General features: G+C 43.3%; 1 long non-coding RNA gene across 3 annotated transcripts in view; it reads right to left on the bottom strand.

Annotated features, from left to right (window-relative positions):
- Nucleotides 1–2,727: 2,727 nt before the first annotated feature.
- LOC134297920 (uncharacterized) overlaps nt 2,728–14,656 on the bottom strand; it is a 28,188-nt gene continuing 16,259 nt past the window's right edge. For all 3 annotated transcript variants that reach the window (XR_010004892.1, XR_010004893.1, XR_010004894.1), the window contains one exon: nt 2,728–14,288. This is a non-coding gene — a long non-coding RNA (uncharacterized LOC134297920). The remainder of the gene's footprint in view (nt 14,289–14,656) is intronic.

Genomic DNA, 14,656 nt, shown 5'->3' with positions numbered 1-14,656 from the left:
ATATAATAATGATGATAATAATAATAATAATACTTTATTTTTCTACCCCGCCACCATCTCCCGGCAGGGACTCGGGGCGGCTACACGGGTCAGAAGCCCGAAATACAAAACAATAAATCAGTTAAAACACATTAAAATACAAAGACAGTAAAAAACCAGCAGTTATACAAACAGTTACCTCAACCAAAACAATACAGTAAATCATAAAAAACTCAATTAAGGTCTTTCCCCGCCCAACACTTTTTGCTTTACCAAAACTGCAACTCCCAGGAGTACAAAGCATGGAGCCATCCCCATTTGAGATCTCAAAAATCCTCTCCTTGAGCTGCCTCTGCGCATGTGCAAAGTGCATTCTTTGTTATGGTCCTAATGACCTGGCTGCCAAGGGCGGGGTTGCCTCTGAGCATGTGCAAAGGGCAAACTAAGGGTCGGGGAAGGGGGCAGTAAATATATATCTCTCCACAGATATATATTTACCTTCCTTGCCTAGTTTCTCCATGTCTCACAATCTCTGAGGATGCCTGCCATAGATGTGGGCGAAACGTCAGGAGAGAATGCTTCTGGAGCATGGCCACACAGCCCGAAAGACATACAACAACCCTGTGATCCCGGCCATGAAAGCCTTCGACAACACATTGGGCAGTATTTTGTCTCCTTAATAAAAGCTTAATGTGGCATAGAGTTGCCTCTGCGCATGTGCAAAGGGCACTTTCCCCAGTTGGGGCAGGGTGGAGGGATGGCTTCCTAATGATCCTTGGGCAGGCTTTCACCTCCCTGCCCTCGCCTTTGCTGGCCATCTGCTCTTTCCTCCTGGCAACCACTAAGACCTCCCCCCTCCCCGTTCACTCCACTAAATCGAGTGAATAATCCGGAGTCATTTCGGACGTGCGCAAAAGCACTCCGCTTTGATCCTCTGCCAGGCTCAGCTGCAGGAACACGCGCCCGCCGCTAGATGCCGCCATAGAGCAGGTCCGCTGTATTATTATATTAGGTTGTTGTTGTTATTAAACAAACAAGATAGACATGCTGGATTTCGTATCACAAAATCACAAGTCAAACACTTCCCAAGTGTCTAGGACTGTGTGATGTATTTTCGGATGATGCGCGCAGATCCCAGCAGGGTGGCCTTTTGCAGTTGACAGATTGTAATTTTGTCAATGTCTATTGTTTCCAAATGCCAGCTGAGATCTTTTGGCACGGCACCCAGTGTGCCCATCACCACCGGGACCACCTGCACTGGTTTCTGCCAGAGTCTTTGAAGTTCAATCTTGAGGTCCTGATAGCGGCTGAGTTTTTCATGCTGTTTTTCGTCAATGCGACTGTCAACTGGGATGGCGACATCAATGATCCAAACCTTTTTCTTTTCCACAACTGTGATGTCTGGTGTGTTGTGTTCCAGAACTTTGTCAGTCTGGATTCGGAAGTCCCACAGTATCTTTGCGTGCTCATTCTCCATTACCTTTGCAGGTTTCTTTACTGCTGGGAGGTGGTACTTGAGGCATAAGTTCCAATGAATCATTTGGGCCACATAGTTGTGCCTCTGTTTGTAGTCTGTCTGCGCGATTTTCTTACAGCAGCTGAGGATATGATCCATGGTTTCGTCGGTTTCCTTGCAGAGTCTGCATTTTGGGTCATCAGCTGATTTTTCGATCTTGGCCTTAATTGCCTTTGTCCTGATGTCTTGCTCCTGGGCTGCAAGGATCAGGCCTTCTGTCTCCTTCTTCAGGGTCCCATTCGTGAGCCAGAGCCAGGTCTTCTGCTTTCTACCCTACCAGAGAATCCCAATTATCAAAGCAGATAGTCCAACTGGAGTATATGAGTCTACACTGCCATATAATACAGATCAGAGCAGATAATCTGGATTTTATATGGCAGTGTAGAACGGCCTTAGGCAAGGTATCCATATCCCACCCAATCATTTCTTGGGTTTCTTTTAGATTATAATAATACAGTAATACAATAGAGTCTCACTTATCCAAGCTAAAGGGGCTGACAGAAGCTTGGATAAGTGAATATCTTGGATAACAAGGAGGGATTAAGGAAAAGCCTATTAAACATCAAATTAGGTTATGATTTTACAAATTATGCACCAAAACATCATGTTAGACAACAAATTTGACAGAAAAAGTAGTTCAATACGCAGTAATGCTATGTTGTAATTACTGTATTTATGAATTTAGCACCAAAATATCATGATATATTGAAAACATTGACTACAAAAATGGCTTGGATAACCCAGAACCTTGGATAAGCGAGGCTTGCATAAGTACAAGGAACCTGAGCCTCTGATGTTGAACGCTAAGCAGGATCAGCTTGGGATTGTGATCGAGGTGACCACCCTCCCCTCCAGGACTTTGTAAAAGATAGTTCAAAAGTCAAGACTTTATGTTCTATATTCCATATATTTATAGTAGAAGGTGATTGAGACTTTTTTTACTGGAGTTTACTGTGGATTATCCCTGCACTCTGAGGCAAGAGATAACAACTTCATGAAGTGTAAAATCATGCTGCTAAAACTCCACTTTTATGAATTTCCATATTGGGTTCCCCAGATGTTATGAACTTCGTTCTTATCAGATATTTTCAATTGTTTATATCATTCATGATTCCCCTTTATGCAATGTAACTCACTTTTATGGATTCTCCCTTATTTCCATGAAATCTATCTATCTGCCTATATGTATTTGTACTCTTTAGGATCCCCGGAAAATATGTATTTTTCCCAGCAGGGTTTATATTCCAACTTTATTTTATTTTTCATTTTATTTCATATAATTGTCAAATCATGAAATCAAATGGGAAATATTTTGACCCCAACATGAACCCCAGCTCCTATGACCCAGGCTTCCCCTTCCCAAAAACAAAAGGTGATTCGCCCCAAGGCAAACATTGTCATATCTCATCCTAAGGAAAAACCAGGACACCTCAGGAAGGCGCCCTGCAGAGCCTGTAAATATGGCTCATTACCACCCATCCTTACTTCCACCTCTGACACCCCAAGGCATATCTAAAATCTGTATACGTGACAGGAACCCTTGATTGCTGTCATTAATCCCTTTAGAAATCGGTCTAGCAGGAATTAATATGATATTTCCTGCCCTGTCACTTCATTGTTTCAATAACTCCCGCCTTCTCCTCCCTGATTGGCTCGAGTGGGGACAAAAAGCAGCTCCCTATTGGGCCAACAGAGCAAGGCGGGAAACGAAAGCCTGCCTCGTTCAACCCTCTAGCCTATCCGCGATCAGATGGGCGGGGGAGCGGGGCGGGAAATTCAAGGGGCTGTCAGACTGAAACATTGTATAAATATGGCTTTATTTTGGATATATGGTACGCTTGTAGGCTGAATGATCGCTACTAGTGTCCTTTTCAGCTGAATCGCTCAATAAAGACTCCTTGGCGGATTTTCCTTCAACTTTGGCGGACCTTCTTCATTTCGGCTTCAGGTTGTATTGCGGCTCATATTCTATTGGCTCCGCCAAGGTCCGTTCTCTCAGGACCGGATCGGCTCTCTCCTTAAGGGGCCCGATCCCCTAAAAACGCGGTCGACAACAGGATGATGCTTGTATGGGAGACAAGCAACAACAAAGACCGGGTGCTATATTTCAGTGCTATGGAATCTTGGGAGTTGTAGTTTCACAAGGTCTTGAGCCTTTGCTTCCAAAGAATAGGGTTGTTGTATGTCTTTCAGGCTGTGTGGGATTTGTAGTACCTAATAATATAATATTTTAATATAATACTATAATATAATATTATCATGGTACCTATGCATATACTATATGTACTTGATCAGCTTGTTCTACCCCTCAAAATGCACATTGTTTGCTACCTCCAGCAACATTATAATTATAATAATTCATGCAGCCTTCAACACTTGGAACTCAAGGCTATGGAACAATGGGATTTGTAGTACCTAATAATATAATATTTAATATAATACTATAATATAATATTATCATGGTACCTATGCATATACTATATGTACTTGATCAGCTTGTTCTACCCCTCAAAATGCACATTGTTTGCTACCTCCAGCAACATTATAATTATAATAATTCATGCAGCCTTCATCACTTGGAACTCAAGGCTATGGAATAATGGGATTTGTAGTACCTAATAATATAATTATAATATTCCCCACATAGATGAGAATGGGAAGTACCTAATAAAATAGAGGATGCCTGCCATACCCTGTTTTCCCGAAAATAAGACAGTGTCTTATATTAATTTTTGCTCCCAAAGATGTGCTAGGTCTTATTTTCAGGGGATGTATTATTTTTTCCACAAAGATGAATTCACATGTATGGTTGAATTTTTTAAAAATGATAATTTATTATCTACCGTACAGTAGTTGTCATCACAAACCAGCATAACCAAACTGTGAATCCTTTCAAGAATTTCTATATTATATTTTATTGCTATACTGTTTTTAAATTACTGTTTTAAATTTCTGTTCGTATGTAAATTTATGTTGTTGTTGGGCTTGTCCCTGTGTAAGCTGCCCTGAGTCCCTTCTGGGAGATGGAGGTGGGATACAAGAATAAAGTTATTATATTATTATATTATTATTTCTTGTTACTACCTTTATTTCCCTGTATAACGATCTATGGTATCTACATTTACCGATCCTGCATGCTTCCAAACAAAAACTTTACTAGGTCTTACTTTCGGGGGAGGCCTTATATTTAGCAATTCAGCAAAACCTCTACTAGGTCTTATTTTCTGGGGATGTCTTATTTTCGGGGAAACAGGGTAGATGTGGGCGAAACGTCAGGAGGGAATACTTCTGGAACATGGCCACACAGCCCGAAAGACATACAACAACCCTGTGATCCCGGCCATGAAAGCCTTCGACAACACTTCCAAAGAATGCTGCCGAATTGCCAAACTCCCCTGATTGCATAGCCTTGAGCCATGGTGCCTAAAACGGTGCTAAACTGCACTAATTCTACAGTGTAGATGTGCCCCGAGGAATTTCAAAGTGTAGACTACAATGAGTGGGAAAGACTGGAAGAGTGGCCTTTGGAGATGGAAGGACCAGCCTTTGGGTTGTTCCTACCCTAAAGATCCTGGCAACTTTGGAATGGAAAACTAAGGAGAGGAATTGGGAGAGGCTGAGAGGCGCAGGCCTGGCATGGCTCCGACTTGCTCCTGGGAGTCCAGCCAGATGGATGAATAACCCTTGGCTCATAACTCTGGACTTTCCCAGCAGCCTAAAGATAGCCGCCTTCTTCCCGCCCTCCGGCAAAACCCATTTCCCTTGCAAATCATACGCTGCTGCAGGAATTTTCCAATGAAGTCTCCATGTTAGTCTCCTGTTGCAGGAGAAGGGTGTGCAAATAGGCTTCCTTTGTACCTGAGCATTCATTAGGACTCTGTGTAGGGAGTGCAGTTTGGCACCACCTTTAACCGCCATGGCTCAAGGCTATGGAATCCTGGGAGCTGTAGTTTAACAGAAATTTATAGTTTTCCTTGCCAAAGAGGGCTGTTGCCACACCAAACTACGAGGGTTGAGTGAAAAGTAATGCCTCCACCTTCGTTACTTGGGTTTGGATAGGAATATTTTAATAAATCAAACGCAGAAATAATCCTTAGAATGTAGTTCTTTAACTACCACTATTCACTTTTCCACATAATCACCAGACAATTGGATATACATTTCTGCCAACGATGAACAGGTTTTCTGAAGCCGTCACGGAAGAAGTCAACACTCTGTTTCCACAACCGCTGTCTCACAGGACCCGTCGTGCACAGATCTTCCAATATTTTTTTAAAATTTATTTATTTACAGCATTTATATTCCGCCCTTCTCACCCCGAAGGGGACTCAGGGCGGATCACATTACACATATAGGCAAACATTCAATGCCTTTTAACATAGAACAAAGACAAGACAAACACAGGCTCCAAGCAGGCCTCGAACTCATGACCTCCTGGTCAGAGCGATTCATTGCAGCTGGTTGCAGCTGGCTTGCTCTCCAGCCTGCACCACAGCCCAGGCCTGATAGCCAAGCAAAGCAATAATGTAACCCACACGTTCTTGTGAAATGCCGATTATGCTTGAAACTTCTCTCTGAGTGATATGACAATCATCCTGAATCAATCTGTCAACCTTTTGCTTGTGAAACTTGGTGGTTGCTGTCACAGGACGTCCAACTCTTTGTTTGTCACGCAAGTCAGATGTTCCCACCTCAACATCTTTAAACTTACTCACCCAACGATGCACAGGACTCACATCAGCTTGCATCCTCTGATGAATCTCCTTTGGGGTGACACCTTCTGCGGTCAAGAATTCAATGACTATACATTGCTTAAGTCGCATTGACCAACCGTCTGTACAGGGTTCCATACTTCGCACTTTAACAACACAACCGTTCAATGCTAAGGCTTCCCGCCAAATGGAACTAACTGTAGAGGAGAATCTACCAAACAAACCAGGACCTGCCGCAGATCAGGACTGCCATCTGTTGAGGAGTTACGAAGGTGGAGGCATTACTTTTCATTCAACCCTCGTATAACTCCTAGGATTTCATAGCGTTCAGCCTTAGCTGTCAAAGTGATGTCAAACTGCATTAATGCTTGCTGTGTAATTCTTTGCATGCACACTCCGATGCAACGTCCCACTGAGCTCAATGGGAAGGAGTCCTACTACCTCTATTTTTAGTATCATTGTTATTATTTTGGATTTGCTGGCAACTGCATTCCAGAGACACTGCCCTACATTCTCAACAGGACCCAGAAACATCTTTCTTGAGTTTGTTCTCTCCTTGTAATACGCGGTCAGGAATGCGCCCGGATTTCCTGCAGAAGACATGAGTCTGGCTCACAAATGGATTTATTTGGAATAAGATGCAAAATAAGCCCAGAAGAACGTACTTCCACGTTCTGTTATATAACTTTTCACCAATTGAGATTCTTCGATAATGTTAAACCTCCTATGGACCGTTTCGGCTTATAGTCAGCCTTCCACACCCACGAATTCTGCATCCATGGCCTTATGCATCAAAGCCTTGTGCAAAACGTTTTCTTTTGCACAGTTTGTTTACTTGCTTGTTTGTTTACACCAGTGGTTCTCAACCTGGGGACACCAGATGTTTCTGGCCTACAACTCCCAGAAATCCCACCCAGTTTACCAGCTGTTAGGATTTCTGGGAGTTGAAGGCCCAAAACATCTAGGTTGAGAACTGTAGGGGATTGATGATGATAAATGGAAACTCTTACATGTGCCTGCGATCCAGAGTCACCCGCAGAACAATAGCATGCCACTCAGGTTTGCAGAAAAATACAGGAACTTTACTGATTCTAAGAGATAAAAAATAGTATTTACAATGGTCCCTCTGATCACTTACAGAAGTCTAGAGCCATAAATAGTCCTTTCTCAGTCCACGAATCTGCTTCAGAGAAGAATATAGTCCTGGTTCTTCTCCCTCTTTTCTCAGCAGCAAACAGGTCTCAAAATAGCAAGGCCTCTCTGAGTACAATGCTCTCTTCACAGCAGTACTCAGAGCTGAAAAACTTAAGCAAACTGGTTCTGCAGCAGCAGAACAGAAACAGTATCAAATCAATCCCCAGGTCTTTTCAGGCTCAGCCAATTGGCTTCATGCATTTAATTTTCCAGTTAACACGCACAGCACAGTGCCTTTGCAAACCACGACAAGGACCACTGGTTTCCACCAATGCACTCAAACCAAAGATTATTATTTGGTATTCTGTCGTTGGGAAAGGTGTTCTCTCATTCTCAATTTTTCCACTACAATGGTCAATCCAAGGATTATGGGGGTTGTAGTCTTGCGTTGGTGTAGTAGTTTAAGCGTTGGAGTATGGCTGGATCTACACTGCCATATAATGCACTTTCAAATGGGATTATATGGTAATATAGATACAGCCAATAACAACAATTACAATAACAATAATATATGATGGTGATGGTGATGATGACTCTGGAGACTAGGATCCAAACACTCCTCCTTCCCCATAACTATTGAGTTAAAGAAAGAATTAGAGTTAGAATACAAGGGAAGCAACATTACATTTTATTATGTTACTAGCTGTGCCCGGCCACGCGTTGCAGTGGCTTTTTTTTTAGGTGGTTCCGTGTCTTAGAGGGGGGAATCCTTTGTTGGGAGGTGTTAGGTGGCCCTGATTGTTTCCTGGATGGAATTCCTTTGTTTTCAGAGTGTTGCTCTTTATTTTGTGTTTTCAGTGATGAGTACCGAATGGGTTTGGACCTTCAAAGAGTGGGTGTTTCCCTGTTTGGGGGGGGGGGGAATCCTTTGTTGAGCGTAAGCACGTAGAGACGTGGATGAGGGGTTGTGTTGTCAATTTTCTAGGTTGGGGGGCCTTTAGTTTTGTTGTTTTGCCTGGTGGAGCGACACCATTATCCTTTTTTATATATATATATATATATATAGATGCATGAAAAATGTGCCTTGGCAAATGTATTAATTTCAAGTCACCTCTGCATCACAAACTAAGTATATCCCAAAAGGTGGTTTTTGTCTGGGACTCATCGGGCTACAACTGCTCTCTAACTCGCTCTTTTCTATGGATATGCATGCCATCTGGATGTCTGCCTTGCCTGATTATATGTTGGATTATATGTTGGATTATACTTTTAAAACAGGGGGCCAGTTCACGATCATTCCGACCATTGGAGGGCTGGACTATAGTTGGCCACTGAGCAATAATAATTAATAACAACAACAACAACAACAACAACAACAATAAAGAGGGTTGGAAGAGACCCCTTGGGCCATTTAGTCCAACCCCCTTCTGCCTCTGTGCACCAAAAGCACAACCAAAGCATCCCTGACAGATGGCCATCCAGCCTCAATATTATTATTATTAATAATAATAATAATAATAATAATAATAATAATAATAAAGAGGGTTGGAAGAGACCCCTTGGGCCATTTAGTCCAACCCCCTTCTGCTTCTGTGCACCAAAACCACAACCAAAGCATCCCTGACAGACAGCCATCCAGCCTCAATGTTATTATTATTATTAATAATAATAACAACAACAACAACAATAAAGAGGGTTGGAAGAGACCCCTTGGGCCATTTAGTCCAACCCCCTTCTGCCTCTGCGCACCAAAAGCACAACCAAAACACCCCTGACAGATGGCCATCCAGCCTCAATGTTATTATTATTATTAATAATAATAATAATAATAATAATAATAAAAAGGGTTGGAAGAGACCCCTTGGGCCATTTAGTCCAACCCCCTTCTGCCTCTGTGACCAAAACCATAACCAAAGCATCCCTGACAGATGTCCATCCAGCCTTAATAATAATAATAATAATAATAATAATAATAATAATAATAATAATAATAATAAGGATTGTAAGAGAAGAAGAGACCCCTTGGGTCATTTAGCCCAACCCCCTTCTGCCCTTGTGTCGTGGGGGCCGGATAAATAGCTTCGATGGGCCGCATCCGGCCCCCGGGCCTTAGTTTGGGGACCCCTGGTCTAGGGATTTGGCGAAGCAAAGGGAGGATGGAGCTGCAAAATCCCTTTGGGATGCAGAAACTCAGCATGCAGCTGTATATATTAAAGTTTCCTTTGGGTGAAGCCACACTGTGGAATGAATGCAGTTTGATACCACTTTATTTCAATGCTATGGAGGAGACTCCTGTCTGTCTGTCTGTCTGCCTGCCTGCCTGTCTGTCTGTCTGTCTTTGGACACAAGGAGTTGCAAACCCAACCAAGAAAAAGAGAAGGATTGCTTCAACCTTTGCCTCTGGGTGTTCGGTCCAAATTTTCTCTCATTAGCATTTTCCTCTTTTTTAGAAAAGATATTTGAGGACGGCATTTATTTCCTCCGGCGGTGGGAAAGGAGTTGAGTAGATCTGGGAAGGAGAGGACATTTTTTAAAAGGCTCTTGGGAATTGCATTAAGTACTGTTCCTTCTTTCTTGCTCTGACTAGATTTATGGCTGAAGAAAGTACATTCGTATTCGAAGACACCTTGAAGCCTCCTATTTCGGGAGGAAGGCAAGTTGTAGAACAAATCAATAAAGCATGTTGCAAGGAGATAGCTGTGTTGGTCTGTCGAGGCAAAAAGAGAGAGAGAGAGAGAGAAATGCAGACCTGGGTGACCTGGCTTGACAAAAGACCACAAACATGAGAAAGAAAGAAATGTATTTATTTACAGTATTTATATTCCACCCTTCTCACCCCGAAGGGGACTCAGGGCGGATTACAATGAACACATATATGGCAAACATTCAATGCCAACAGACAAACAACATTCAGTTTTAGACAGACACAGAGGCATTTTTAACATCTTTCCAGCTTCACGGTTCCGGCCACAGGGGGAGCTGTTGCTTCACCGTCCATTGGTGGCTGTTCTTCCTCGTCTTTTCCTCGTGAGCAGTTTTATGGTGTTGTAGATTAGTTAAATTAGCCTCCCGCATAAAGCGTACCTAAATTTTCCCTACTTGACAGATGCAACTGTCTTTCGGGGCTGCTAGGTCAACAGCAAGCCGGGGCTATTTTTTTTTTTTTTTATGGTCGGAGGCTTAACCCGACTTGGGCTTCGAACTCATGACCTCTCGGTCAGTAGTGATTTATAGCAGCTGGTTACTGGCCAGCTGCGCCACAGCCCGGCCCCAATGAGAGACATCCATCCATATAAGCCAGGCATGGAAAAACTTGGGCCCTCCGGGTGTTTTGGACTGCAACTCCCTGCATTCCTAACAGCTTATGATACTTCATTTTGTTGATGGGAAACTTCCCGCTGGAGTAGAAATCCTCTATCAGACAGATGGCAAGATATGTAACCTCAGCAGTTTGAAAGCCAAAACCAAGGTCACGACGACATCTGTTATAGAACTCCAATATGCCGATGATAACATTGTCTGTGTGCATTCAGAAGACCTACAAAGCCACTTTAAACACCTTTGCAGAAGCATATGAGAAGCTCAGCCTCTCATTGAACATCGATGTTCACCAGCCAGTCCCTATGCAATGCCAGAAATAAAGCTTTAATTGTGTAACATTAGAAAATGTTGACTATTTCCGCTTCCTTGGCAGCCACTTCTCCACAAAAGTTGACATTGACGCCTGAGCTCTGCGAGTGCAGCATTTCTCCGAATGAGGATTGGGACATCCATAGGGACACCAAGGTGCTTGTTTATAAAGCCATTGTCCTTCCAGTCCTCTGATATGCCTGCAAAACGTAGACTGTCTATAGACATCACACTCAACTCCTGGAGCGTTTCCATCAGCATTGCCTCAGAAAAATCCTGCAAATCTCTTGGGAAGACAGGCGGGCAAATGCCAGCGTGCTTGAGGAAGCAAAGACCACCAGCATTTATTTATTTATTTACAGTATTTATATTCCACCCTTCTCACCCCGAAGGGAACTCAGGGCGGATTACAATGAACACATATATGGCAAACATTCAATGCCAACAGACAAACAACATATATAGACAGACACAGAGGCATTTAACATTTTTTTCCAGCTCCACGATTCCGACCACAGGGGGAGCTATTGCTTCACTGTCCACTAGTGGCTGTACTTCCTCATTCCTTTCCTCGTGTTTTGCTGGCAGTTTTATGATGTTGTAAATTAGTTAAATTAGCCTCCCGCATAAAGCGTACCTAAATTTCCCTACTTGACAGATGCAACTGTCTTTCAGGGCTACATAGGTCAACAGCAAGCTGGGCTATTTAATGGTCGGGGGCTTAACCAGCATTGAAACGATGCTCCTATGCCATCAACTCCGCTGGACTGAAGGCCACGTTGTCCGAATGCCCGATCACCGTCTCTCAAAGCAGCTACTCTCCTCCCAACTCAAGAACGGGAAACGTAATGTTGGTGGGCAGGAAAAGAGATTTAAAGATGGGCTTAAAACCAATCTCAAAAACTGGCATAGACACCAAGAATTGGGAAGCCCTGGCCCTTGAGCGCTCTAATTGGAGGTCAGCTGTGACCAGCAGTGCTGTGGAATTTGAAGAGGAATGAATGGAGGGCAAAAGGGAGAAAAGGGCCAAGAGGACGGCGCATCAAGCCAACCTTGACCGGGACCGCCTTCCACCTGGAAACAGATGTCCTAACTGTGGAAGAACATAACGGGTCAAAAATAGGACTCCACAGTCACCTACGTACTCACCACCAAGACACTACACTTGGCCATCATACTCGGACAACGAGGGATCGCCTAAGGAAGGACTGGCTGTTAAGAATGGTGGGAGCTGAAGTCCAAAACACCTGGAGGGCCCAAGTTTGCCCATGCCTGAATTGGAGGTCATATTGCGCCTTTGTTTGGCTCCCACAAAGGCAGAGGGTATTTTTAAACTTTGCATTGTTTGATAACATTTGGCACGATCATCCGGGCAAGAAGGAGGAGGCACCAAGGATGCCTAGGAGTTTAATGGTAGCGATGGAGACGGAAAACAAACACTTGGCCTTTCCCTTTAGATGTGCCAAAACACCTCCCCAGAGATGCAGCCCAGGCCTCTTCCTTCTTGGCTGCGTTGCGTTTCTTCACTGGGACTGGATCTACACTGCCCTATATCCCAGGAACTGATCCCAGGTTATCCGCATTGAACTGGATTATATGAGACTACATTGCCAGAAAATATGGGATCAGCTCCCAGGATATAGGGCAGTGTAGGGCCCGGGCTGTGGCGCAGGCGGGAGAGCAAGCCAGTGCAATTAACTGCAATGAATCACTCTGACCAGGAGGTCATGAGTTCGAGGACCGCTTTGTTTGTCTTTGTCCTATGTTAAAAAGGCATTGAATGTTTGCCTATATGTGTAATGTGATCCGCCCTGAGTCCCCTTCGGGGTGAGAAGGGCGGAATATAAATACTGTAAATAAATAAATAAATAAATAGATCCAGCACCTGATGGCACAGTGTGTTAAAGCGCTGAGCTGCTGAACTTGCGGATCGAAAGGTTGCAGGTTCGAATCCGGGGAGCAGAGTGAGCGCCCGCTGTTAGCCCCAGCTTCTGCCAACCTAGCAGTTCGAAAACATGCAAATGTGAGTAGATCAATAGGTACTGCTTCAGCAGGAAGGTAACAGTGCTCCATGCACTCATGCCTATGGCCACATGACCTTGGAGGTGTCTACGGACAACGCCGGCTCTTGGGCTTACAAATGGAGATGAGCTCCAACCCCCAGAGTCGGACACGACTGGATTTAATGTCAGGGGAAAACATTTACCTATATGGCAGTGTGAACTCATATAATCCAGTTTATATTATATAATCTGGGCTATCTGTTTTGATAATCAGGATTGTATGGCAAATAATAATAATAATAATAATAATAATAATAATAATAATAATAATAATAATTTATTTTTATATCCTGTCACCCCCAAAGGGACTCGGGGCGGCTAACATGGGGCCAAGCCCAAAAGAAGAGCAAGTTATAACAAGTTAAAACATGTAAAACAGTAGCAACAAGACAATCAAGTAAATTAAACAAATTCAGACACAATTATACAATAAAAACCACAATACTGGTGAAATGGCAGACAAAGGTTTGAGGTAATGAGACAAAGAGAGTTCCGGTGGCTGTAGAAAAAATGACATTTATTCTCAGTGGCAAGAGAGAATAAGCAAAGACCTTCTCCTGTGGTCAGGAAAGCGAAGGTACTGGAACAAAGGATCACAGGTTCTTATATACCCTTTTTCCCCCATCTACTGCATCACACAGGTATTATCAATCACCAATTAGTGTCAAAAAAGTCTTACTGGGCACTTAACTAAAAAGCTATCTTTGCATTTTTCTAAAATATAGACTACTTTCAAGAACTCTAACCCTCCATTAGGCGTTATCTCTGGAATTTCCTATCTCAGCTTTTAGGGGTCCTCATTAATTAAGGAGTTCCCCCTTATCTTAGCTGTCAGAGACCCATTAGCATTCCCCTCATGGCGCCAGGTCTTATCTTGACATCCCAAAAAGCCTTAATTTGTCTCTTGTCCATTATCTATTCTTGTTGACACTTAACATGTCTCTGGCACTTAGAGTGAACTTTGGTCTTGCTATGGGTAGACAGTTATTTTGCTGAGCAGAGTGTATTTTTAAGACTACGCACACAATCTGCTGGTGATTACATACTTTCCTATTTCTATTTCTTAACATGATTACATTCAGTATATAGTTTCCAATACAAGTATTATATTTTCCCAATACACCTTCATCACTGGCTGGAAAGAAGATGGCTCTGTACTCAGAGAGGCCTGACTATTTCTGAGGCCTTGTTTGCTGCTGATCTCCACGAAGCAGATTCATGGACTAAGAAAGGATTGCCTATAACTGCTGGTTTCTGTAAGCAATCAGAGGGACAATTGTAAATACCATTGTTCTGTTGATCTCTTGGACTTAGTAAAAGTTCCTGTGTTACTTGTTCTGCAAAGCTGAGAGGTGCATCATTCTGCACGATGATGCTGGTCTCACAGGCGTCTATCTATCATCTATAATCCCCAACAAGAAGTGCTTCCAATATCCCAGCCTGGGTCTGCTTGGCGCTTGACTTTCTCCCAGAAAGGCCTCCCAGACATGCCAGTCGGTGACGGCCGGGAAGGAGTCCAACGTCTCGGACTAATTAGTTCAAAACTCCGCTTAATCCGCACTCAGACAGGGAACGTTGTGGCATCGCCAGTCAGGCTGGCTTCTCCAAATACACACTCACAC

This window comes from Anolis carolinensis, chromosome 3 (genome assembly GCF_035594765.1).
Source record: "Anolis carolinensis isolate JA03-04 chromosome 3, rAnoCar3.1.pri, whole genome shotgun sequence".
NCBI lineage: Eukaryota > Metazoa > Chordata > Lepidosauria > Squamata > Dactyloidae > Anolis > Anolis carolinensis.
This window is presented reverse-complemented; position numbering and strand designations above follow the sequence as displayed.